Source organism: Coregonus lavaretus (genome assembly GCF_964263955.1).
Source record: "Coregonus lavaretus genome assembly, chromosome: 22".
Classification (NCBI taxonomy): Eukaryota; Metazoa; Chordata; class Actinopteri; order Salmoniformes; family Salmonidae; genus Coregonus; species Coregonus lavaretus.
Window position 1 is genome coordinate 10,480,519 of NC_140009.1, and position 12,108 is coordinate 10,492,626.

Here is a 12,108-nt window from a genome sequence, read left to right on the forward strand (position 1 = left end):
TTCAGCGAAAGATCGACGAGGTGTACGAAGGCCTCGACGGAGTCGTGGCAATTGTGGACGACACCCTTGTCTATGGTCGAACCAAAGAGGAACACGACAGAAACCTCAACGCGATGCTGCAAAGGTCCCGCGAGAGAGGAGTCCGGCTCAACCCCGAGAAGAGCACAGTCGGCGCTACAGAGGTCAGCTACTTCGGGCATCTTCTCACAGCGAATGGAATCAAGCCAGATCCGCAGAAGATCTCAGCCATAAAGGAAATGGAGCCACCAAAGAACCGCACAGAGCTGGAAACAGTGCTTGGCATGGTCAACTACTTAGCCAAGTTCGCACCCAGCCTCTCCAATGCTAATGCACCCCTGCGTCAGCTGCTAAAGCAGTCCAGTGAGTTCCTCTGGGACAACCAACACGACATCGCTTTCCAGAAAGTGAAAGACTTGATCACGAGAGAACCAGGACCAATCCTTGCCTACTACGACCCCAACAAAGAGCTCAGACTCCAGGTGGACGCGTCAAAGTATGGACTAGGGGCAGTGCTACTGCAAGAAGGAAAACCCATCGGCTACGCTTCCAAATCTCTCACAGACTGTGAAATCAACTACGCTCAAATCGAAAAGGAGCTGTACGCCATTCTGTTCGGATGTAAGCGTTTCCATCAGTATGTCTATGGACGACAAGTCATTGTGGAATCAGACCACAAGCCCCTCGAGTCAATCATGAGGAAACCGTTAGCCGCAGCCCCGCCAAGGCTACAGAGAATGATCCTTCAACTACAAAAATACGACTTCACAATCACTCACCGTCCAGGCAAAGACATCCCTGTCGCAGACACACTCTCCAGGAAGTTTCTTACCTACAAGGACAGCAGCCTCAGTGAAGGCATGGACATGCAGGTGCACACTGTGTACAGCAACTTACCAGTTAGTGACACAAAACTGAAGGAGATCCGAGCAGAAACAGAAAAAGACACACAACTCACACAGCTGAGGAAAGTCATACAGTCAGGATGGCCTGAGGAGAGGAGAAAATGCCCTCAGAGCGTCTCAGAGTTCTGGAACCATCGTGACGAACTATCACAGATCAACGGAATAATTTTCAAAGGAGAGAAAATCATCATTCCTACCAGTCTCAGAGAAGAGATTTTGACAAAGATCCATGCTGGACACATGGGCATGGAAAAGTGCAAACAGAGAGCACGGGACATTTTGTTTTGGCCCGGAATGTGCAAACAAATAGAGGACATGGTTGGTAAATGCCCCACCTGTCTTGAACGACGCCCCTCAAACACCAAAGAGCCAATGTTACCTCACCGTATCCCAGACCGACCCTGGCAGGTCGTGGCAACAGATCTGTTCACGTGGAACAACGAGGACTACATTATAACAGTGGACTACTACAGCAGATACTTCGAACTCGACAAGCTTCACAGCACCACATCTGCAGCTGTGATACACAAGCTGAAAGCAGCCTTTGCCAGGCATGGCATTGTAGAGACTTTAATATCTGACAATGGGCCCTGTTACAAATCAAATGAGTTTGAATCCTTCACAAAAGCATGGGAGTTCACACACGTCACCACAAGCCCACATTACCCTCAAAGTAATGGCCTTGCTGAAAAATCTGTGCAGATCGCTAAATCACTCATGGACAAAGCAAAAGCAGACAAGAGAGACCCCTACCTCAGTCTCCTTGAATACCGCAACACTCCAGTTGACAACTTCAAATCACCAGCCCAGCTGTTGATGAGCCGCAGACTTCGCTCAATCCTCCCCAGCACCAACCAGCAGCTGCAACCTGAGGTCGTCAGCTACAAGGAAGTGCATGCAAAACGTGCACAGAGACAGCAACAGCAAAAGCGATACTACGACAGGTCAGCCAGACCACTGCCACCACTGAACGACGGAGAGTCAGTTAGAATCCAGGAGCATGGCTACTGGAAGCCAGCAGTCGTCATCCAACCAGCTGACACTGAACGTTCATATCTCGTTCGCACCGCAGAAGGAGCGGTGTACCGCCGCAATCGTCGTCACCTACTGAACACAAAAGAACAACACACTGACGAGATGAACTGTTCCCCTGAAAGAGAACGGGGTGGACTAAACACAGACACAACACAACATACACCATACTTACCTGCAACACCACAAGAACTGTTGACTGACACAGAAGCATGCTCAGCTTCATATCACACAAGGTCAGGAAGAGAGGTCAAGCCTAGAGCTGTCCTAGACCTGTGAAATGTCAAAGGGTGTAGGCGGATCGCTGCCCTAAAAGAGTTCCAGACTGTAAACTTGTTATTGAAAGTTAACTTGAAATGCTTTGGTATGGTATTTGTTTGATATGTTGAGATGTCATTGCTACAGTGAAAAGCTGAGTTGCTGAGAAATATTTGTTCTAAAAGTAACAGTATGCTGAATCATTGTTTGTCTGTTATGTTGGTGCAGTTTAAATGGTTACTTACCTCGAGTTCAAACTACAGAGCATATATTCAAAAGAAACGCTTTATTGTTCCACATATTTTTTTCTTTTTTTTAAAAGAAGGGGGATGTAATATTCATATGTGTCACCATACTGAATTGTAATTGGATGCATCATACTGTGCAATGATTGGTTAAGACCACCCAGGTGGTGAGGTCATTCTAAGATGATCATGGCCAGAGACACATGGACATGCACGTTATAGCTAGTTAATAAAGAGCTACGTTTATAAATATCCTGTCGTCCTGCATTTTATTATTTTGTACAAAGCGTACAAAACAAGACACTGATGACCTCCAATCAGGAACACAAGAAGGAGAGGAAAAACACAAATACACATACAGGATACCTGTATCCGTAACAACTTGACACTTACAATACGAAGAGTATGTGTGGCCCCGTGTAGCTCAGTTGGTAGAGCATGGCGCTTGCAACGCCAGGGTTGTGGGTTCGTTTCCCACGGGGGGCCAGTATGAAAAAATGTATGCACTCACTAACTGTAAGTCGCTCTGGATAAGAGCGTCTGCTAAATGACTTTAAAAAAATAAAAAAGCGCATTGAAAAGACAAGTCTAGACGCACAAAAGGTCTGTGTTGAGATCTGGCTGATCACTTCAGCAGGTGGTCAGGGGATGCAGTGTGTGCGGATTTCTCATCAGTCTGGACACAATCAGGCTACCAAAAGCTCGTTCAGTGGGCGACGTCATCAGCACTCCTCCCACAGGTCTCCAGAAAACGTGTGTTGTGGGGCAACTTTTCATTATAACGTTGGACGAAATAGTGTTTGCTGGCTTCATAAATGCTAGCCAGCAAGCCAATATTTAGAAAAACTATGTTTTGTTTGGCTAGAGTTAAGCAAACCCTTTAGCGTTGCTTGCTGGCTAGCTAGAGGTTAGCTACTGCCATCAGTTGTTGTGTTATTATATTTAGCCTATTCCACCGTTTATAGAATGCATACTGGCATTGAATATGGCGCTGAAAAGGGGAATCCGGACACACTGTGGACACGGTAAACGCATTTAAATGTAGGTGTAGATGCATGACGCGTTCGTAATTCCATGATCAAAATACTAAAGATGCATTAACTGTCAAATGTAGACATGGCAGGTTGACGAATGGCCCACTGTTTTCGTCATTTTGACAAACTAGACTAAATCATTAGACTATTCAAATGACAAAAACGTGACTATGACTTAATTATTTTTTTGTCAAAATGACTAAGGCTACACTAAATCTAAAAAGCACTGAGGTACAGTGCATACTAGAGGTTTAGACTCGAGTCACACACTTGATTGAAAATAAAATGACTTGACTTGAGACTGATGACTTGAAACTATCTGGCATGGTTTTGTCAATCATTTTGGGGCACAGTCTCCGTGGATTACTCTCCATGCAACCAGAGACAGTATCGCACCTGCAATAAAAAACAGATTCGCTAGCGAAACGCACATTCGGCCCTCTGATTGGACCAGCAAACTGTCAATCAACAAAGGTCGGGTGAGAGTTTCCACTAGATAGCACAGCCACAAAGTCTAAATTGTCTATAGGCCTATCGTAACAATTATTGAAAACAGAAATGTGCTTTATGGTCTTAATTTATGTTTAGGCATAAGGTGTGGTTAAGTTTAGAGTTAGGTTTAAAATCAGATTTTTTGAAGATAAATTATAGAAATAGGTGGGGTTTATGACTTTGTGGCTGTGTTAACTGCGGGTGAGCTAGTGCAGTGAGAAATTTAACGTGAAGAATATTTGTTTTCATACATATTTGAAAAGGCTATATATAGCCTATTATTTGATATTTATACATTTGCTTATTCGATCTGGTCACTAACATAAACCTATAGCATTGCACCAAATTCTTGTTTCAAAAACATTTAGGCCTAATCTGTGTCAGAACCGAAATGTTTTGCGTCTTGACTGTTGACCAATGACCAGTCAGCAGCATTGGCGCGCAAAAGCGGGCGCACATATCCAGATTAGTGACCAGAAATGTTCTCTGGTTTTGCCTGGCAAAAACAGAGTAGCCTACCAACTACTACTGTACATTAATACTATCCATATAAAAATACAGTGCAGCATCTTTCCCAGAACATAAGGCTACCTGGTAATTTAAATGATAATTTTCATTTTCAGATAGGCCTAGTTTGGGTGGGTTATAATTATATACCTCAGTGGTGGGTACTGGCTATACACTTAGTGTACAATACATTAGCAACACCTGCTCTTTCCATGCCATAGACTGACCAGGTGAATCCAGGTAAAAACTATGATCCATTATTGATGTCACTAGTTAAATCCACTTCAATCAGTGTAGATGAATAGGAAGAGAGGTTAAAGAAGGATTTTTAAGCCTTGAGACAATTGAGACATGAATTGTGTATGTGTGCCATTCATAGGGTGAATGAGCAAGACAAAAGATTTAAGTGCCTTTGAATGGAGTATGGTAGTAGGTGCCAGGCGCACCGGTTTGAGTGTGTCAGGAACTACTGCAATGCTGCTGGGTTTTTCACGTGTGTGCGTATCAAGAATGGTCCACCACCCAAAGGACATCCAGCCAACTTGACACAACTGTGGGAAGCATTGGAGTCAACATGGGCCAGCACCCTGTGGAACACTTTCGTTCGACATCTTGTAGAGTCCATGCCCCAACGAATTTAGACTGTTCTGAGGGCAAAAGTGGGTGCAACTCAATATTAAATCAAATCAAATCAAATGTTATTTGTCACATGCGCCGAATCCAACAGTTGTAGACCTTACAGTGAAATGCTTACTTACAAGCCCTTAACCAACAATGCAGTTTTAGTTAGTCTGGGTAGCCATTTGATTAGCTGTTCAGGAGTATTATGGCTTGGGTTAGAAGCTGTTAAGAAGCCTTTTGGACCTAGACTTGGCGCTCCGGTACCGCTTGCCGTGCGTTAGCAGAGATAACACTCTACACTACCGTTCGAAAGTTTGGGGTCACTTAGACATTTCCTTGTTTTCGAAAGAAAAGCAAATTCTTTGTCCATTAAAATAACATCAAATTGATCAGAAATACAGTGTAGACATTGTTAATGTTGTAAATGGCTATTGTAGCTGGAAACGGCTGATTTTTAATGGAATATCTACATAGGCGTACAGAGGCCCATTATCAGAAACCATCAGTCATGTGTTCCAATGGCACGTTGTGTTTGCTAATCCAAGTTTATCATTTGAAAAGACTAATTGATCATTAGAAAACCCTTTTGCAATTATGTTAGCACAGCTGAAAACCGTTGTGCTGATTAAAGAAGCAATAAAACTGGCTTTTTGAGACTAGTTGAGTATCTGAAGCATCAGCAATTGTGGGTTCGATTACAGAATCAAAATGGCCAGAAACAAATAACTTTCTTCTGAAACTCGTCAGTCTATTCTTGTTCTGAGAAATGAAGGCTATTCCATGCGAGAAATTGCCAAGAAACTGAAGATCTCATACAACGTGCGTGGTCGGCGGTCGCAAGCTTTGAAGCAATACTTTTTGGGGGTCAAAACATTTGAGAACCACTGAGCTAGCGAACAGATTGGCTAGTGAAACACACTCGGCACTCTGATTGGACCAGTAAATTGTCAGTCAACACAGGTGGATGTGCTAGCGAACAGATTGCTGATTAGCTGTATGCTACAGCTCTAGGATCAGGTGCAGCGCAAAGGACACAGTAGGGAGAGAGGATTGCCATAATAAATACATATGCAGCTCCAAAAATTATTTGGTGATCAGAAATATTAACTGTTTACTTTGCAAGCTCACCAGCAATGGGGCAACAATTACTAGCATATGTCTACTGGTCTTTTGGTATGTCCAACTTGCTTGACATTTTATATTTACTTCTGAAGCTTGCATTTGGAATTTGTTGTTAAAATTAATTATTACAAAATCAAGATGTGTTGTAGACAAAATAATTAAAAGGGCTGTCTGGTAGCCTCAATAAATAGACAAAGATTTGTAGTTGAACAAGTTATTGCATGATGTATTGATTATTTTTTCACTTGATTTCAGACTTAACTTGAAAAAACCTGTGACTCAACTCTACTTGAGACTCGACCCCTTCTACTTGGGACTCAACTTGACTTAATAGTGACTTGGTCTTTTAGTGAATAGTTTGAGAGAGCGAGGGATGAGGGAGGTGACTAGACTACACATCTCTCTCCAAGGGATGATAGAGCCAATCCCAGATTTGGGAGTTTTATTTCTGGAGGTATTTTGTGTTCAGTTATTAAACATAACATGAAGGAGAAACTGCCTTGGTCTAACTGACAACACAAACACCCACACCTCAGCTCAACTAACAAACGCCTCTCACACAGTGACTCTCAGTTCTGTCCTCACAATCATCTCTCACTCCCTTTCTACACCCTCTCCATGCCTATAAATACAGATTCCTATTAGTCCAGTGTTACATTCTCCCACTCCTACCCCTCTATTAAACCTCTCTCCCGTCTCCCTCTGTTTCGCATTCCTCTCTCCCCTCTCTCTCTCTCCCACCCCACTCCACCCCACTCCAATCTATCTATCTATCTATCTATCTATCTATCTATCTATCTATCTATCTATCTATCTATCTATCTATCTATCTATCTATCTATCTATCTATCTACCTATCTACCTATCTACCTATCTACCTATCTACCTATCTACCTATCTACCTATCTACCTATCTACCTATCTACCTACCTACCTACCTACCTACCTACAGTGGGGAGAACAAGTATTTGATACACTGCCGATTTTGCAGGTTTTCCTACTTACAAAGCATGTAGAGGTCTGTAATTTTTATCATAGGTACACTTCAACTGTGAGAGACGGAATCTAAAACAAAAATCCAGAAAATCACATTGTATGATTTTTAAGTAATTAATTTGCATTTTATTGCATGACATAAGTATTTGATCACCTACCAACCAGTAAGAATTCCGGCTCTCACAGACCTGTTAGTTTTTCTTTAAGAAGCCCTCCTGTTCTCCACTCATTACCTGTATTAACTGCACCTGTTTGAACTCGTTACCTGTATAAAAGACACCTGTCCACACACTCAATCAAACAGACTCCAACCTCTCCACAATGGCCAAGACCAGAGAGCTGTGTAAGGACATCAGGGATAAAATTGTAGACCTGCACAAGGCTGGGATGGCCTACAGGACAATAGGCAAGCAGCTTGGTGAGAAGGCAACAACTGTTGGTGCAATTATTAGAAAATGGAAGAAGTTCAAGATGATGGTCAATCACCCTCGGTCTGGGGCTCCATGCAAGATCTCACCTCGTGGGGCATCAATGATCATGAGGAAGGTGAGGGATCAGCCCAGAACTGCACGGCAGGACCTGGTCAATGACCTGAAGAGAGCTGGGACCACAGTCTCAAAGAAAACCATTAGTAACACACTACGCCGTCATGGATTAAAATCCTGCAGCGCACGCAAGGTCCCCCTGCTCAAGCCAGCGCATGTCCAGGCCCGTCTGAAGTTTGCCAATGACCATCTGGATGATCCAGAGGAGGAATGGGAGAAGGTCATGTGGTCTGATGAGACAAAAATAGAGCTTTTTGGTCTAAACTCCACTCGCCGAGTTTGGAGGAAGAAGAAGGATGAGTACAACCCCAATAACACCATCCCAATCGTGAAGCATGGAGGTGTAAACATCATTCTTTGGGGATGCTTTTCTGCAAAGGGGACAGGATGACTGCACCGTATTGAGGGGAGGATGGATGGGGCCATGTATCGCGAGATCTTGGCCAACAACCTCCTTTCCTCAGTAAGAGTATTGAAGATGGGTCGTGGCTGGGTCTTCCAGCATGACAACGACCCGAAACACACAGCCAGGGCAACTAAGGAGTGGCTCCGTAAGAAGCATCTCAAGGTCCTGGAGTGGCCTAGCCAGTCTCCAGACCTGAACCCAATAGAAAATCTTTGGAGGGAGCTGAAAGTCCGTATTGCCCAGCGACAGCCCCGAAACCTGAAGGATCTGGAGAAGGTCTGTATGGAGGAGTGGGCCAAAATCCCTGCTGCAGTGTGTGCAAACCTGGTCAAGACCTACAGGAAACGTATGATCTCTGTAATTGCAAACAAAGGTATCTGTACCAAATATTAAGTTCTGCTTTTCTGATGTATCAAATACTTATGTCATGCAATAAAATGCAAATTAATTACTTAAAAATCATACAATGTGATTTTCTGGATTTTTGTTTTAGATTCCGTCTCTCACAGTTGAAGTGTACCTATGATAAAAATTACAGACCTCTACATGCTTTGTAAGTAGGAAAACCTGCAAAATCAGCAGTGTATCTAATACTTGTTCTCCCCACTGTATCTATCTATCTATCTATCTATCTATCTATCTATCTATCTATCTATCTATCTATCTATCTATCTATCTATCTATCTATCTATCTATCTATCTATCTATCTATCTATCTATCTATCTATCTATCTATCTATCTATCTATCTATCTATCTATCTATCTATCTATCTATCGGTCTCTCACACCTTCAGAGAGAGAGAGAGAGAGGGCTGAAGTGACGTCTTGCAGGCTAACTCATTACAAGATGTCATAAAAATCATGTTGCCACAGCAACGGCACCATTTATCACCATGGAAACCGACCGTCATGTCGTGGTGGTGCATTCTCTTTCACCGAGAGAGGGAAGAGGCAAGGCGAACCAATGGGAAGCCAGGGAGCGGATGACGGAGGGTCACACAGCCACAAAGTCATTATTATGGCTAAACCCCACTTATTTCTACAATTAATCTTAATCTGATTTTAAACATAACTTTAACCACACTGTTTATCTTATGCCTAACCCTAACCTTAAATTAAGACGAAAAAGCTTAAAGGGGGGAGGATATGCTGCGTTCATGTGGTATCGGAGTTATCGGAAATTCCTAGTTCCCACTGGGAAGTTTCACTTGAAGGACCCTCCAAGTCAGAAACACCATTTGGAAACTTTGTTGCCGAAAAGAAGACAACAAATCAGTTTTTTACAACTTTATCAATATTGATAATATGTAGCTAGTTTGACCATTGTCAATTTTAAGCAAAATAGCTAACTTTATTATTAGCGACGTTAGCTAGTTATCCTATTTCCCATTGATTGATTGTGGTTTTTCCGATTCCCAAACAATACAGTTTGCAGGTCCATCTGCAGATATTATGACATAACAACCATTCCTGGACTTGACTCCAAAAGCGAGACACTGATGAACAGTACCAAAAGAGATGATCTATTGATTCTGTTTATTTGTGGCAGAGATGCACAGGGCTGACTGTTAAATGCTCCATTTATTGAGCATTCTGTTTGTAGCGATAATTTTCTATAATAGTTTAAATTGAAAAAAATGGATTGTGATATGTCTATTGTTGTTTTGTATATCAGTTCATAGACCCGATGTCATGTTATTGGGACATCAAAATTGGCCTATATAGATTGAAATGTTTCTTACAGAATAAATATGACAAGCATAGGCTATGCATAACCATGGTAACATTTGAAAGGAAACAGTTTGGGGAAAATATTAAACCAAATGTGAGGACACAACAGTTCACCTGACACAAGACTGAATCCAAACATTACACTGTTGATATTATGTGCATTTTACATTTACTGTACTTTTCGACACATTTGTTGATAACAAAACAGAAAATACTCTTGATACATTCAGTAACATGATCAGAATATTCCTGGAAAATGTGGGGTAGGTGCAACATAAGATGTATTTTTTTTTACAAGAGTTTGATTGAGAGGACTAACTGGTGTCTCCAAGTGGCAACACACCTCTCCAAAATGTGCACAGTTCCTAAGTAATTTCAATAATTTTGGTGCGCGTTGAAAGGAGTCATGAGTGCATTAAGGTGCGTGTGCCACGGCAAATTTACTTCACAATAGGCATTCAGTTCAGAACAACCCAGGGTATGACGCCATGTTATCTTGTAACTGTAAATCAAACATAGTGATTATAAATGATGACACTATATGACATGAGTTTTATTATATGGAAATCAGTGGAGGCTCCTCAGAGGAGGAGGTGGAGGACAATCCTACTCCGTGAATTTCATAAAAATAAAAATGGTGAAACAGTTATCCTTTTTAGATAAAACTATCATAAATATATTAACATTACCAAACAACACACTGTTTTGGAATGAAGGTCTACAGTAGCCTCAACAGCACCCTCTAGGGTAGCACCATGGTGTAGCCGGAGGACAGCTAGTTTCTGTCCTCTGGGTACATTGACTTCAATACAAAATGTAGGCTCATGGTTCTCACCCCCTTCCATAGACTTACACAGTAATTATGACGATTTCCGGAGGACATCCTCCAACCTATCAGAGCTCTTGCAGCATGAACTGACATGTTGTCCACCCAATCAAAGGATCAGAGAATGAATCTAGTACTGAAAGCATAATCTGCAGCTAGTTGCACTGCAGTGCATAAAATGTGGTGAGTAGTTGACTCAAAGAGAGAGAAAGACAATAGATGAACAGTTTTGAACAAATTCATTTCTTAAAAAATTAAGGAGAAGCAGCAGAGAGAGAGAGCTAGCTATAGGCTTATTTCGTTAAATGTTTTAAACTTTCTCATACTTAGCTAGCTAATGCAGCTAGCTAATTTAGCCTACTCAAACACCCGGCTCAAACAGAGATTAATGCTATTTATGTTAGCTAACTGGCTAAGAATATCCAACACTGGAACTCTTCCAAGTCAAGGTAAGCTTTCGGTTTACTTGGGCCCGCCGGTGTAACTGCTAAACTGCTTGCTGTACACTGTACTGCGTGATTGTAGCAGGTTTACTAACACGTTAGTTCTAGTAGCTACGTTGACTATGATGTTAGCTAATATGGTGACAACGATGTAGGCTGTGTGTAGCGGTTAGCGGTTATGGTATAAAGGTTTGGCTTGGAGAGGTTTTTTCGCCTGGTTACATTTACATTTTAGTCATTTAGCAGACGCTCTTATCCAGAGCGACTTACAGTTAGTGAGTGCATACATTTTTCATACTGGTTACAGACAGCTGTTGTGTTGTGCACTGAAGTCCCCAAGCAAAGGGAAAAGGTGAGAGGAGGAGTGCCCGTAGATGCGAGAAGGAATTATACAACGAGCAAAATTATCATGCTGTTTGTATATGGCTTCTATGAAAGTGAACTGTGTTTGCGTGTGATCAGGGGTGTATTCATTCTGCCGATTCTGTTGCTTCTGTTTCTTATACGGAACGAAACGGGGATAGACCTACTTGAATTTGTACAATAGAAACTCTCGTTTTGGTTGCAAAACAGTTTGGACTTAACAGCACTATCAACAAGGCTGGTCCTACAGGCCCTAGTTTTGTCGCACCTGGTCTACTGTTCAGTCGTGTGGTCAGGTGCCACAAAGAGGGACTTAGGAAAATGACAATTGGCTCAGAACAGGGCAGCACTGCTGGCCCTTAAACGTACACGGAGAGCTAACATTAATAGTATGCATATCAATCTCTCATGGCTCAAAGTGGAGGAGAGATTGACTTCATCACTACTTGTTTTTGTAAGACGTGTTGACAAACTGAATGCACCGAGCTGTCTGTTTAAACTACTAAACTACTACAAGACATGCCACCAGAGGTCTCTTCACAATCCACAAGTCCAGAACAGAC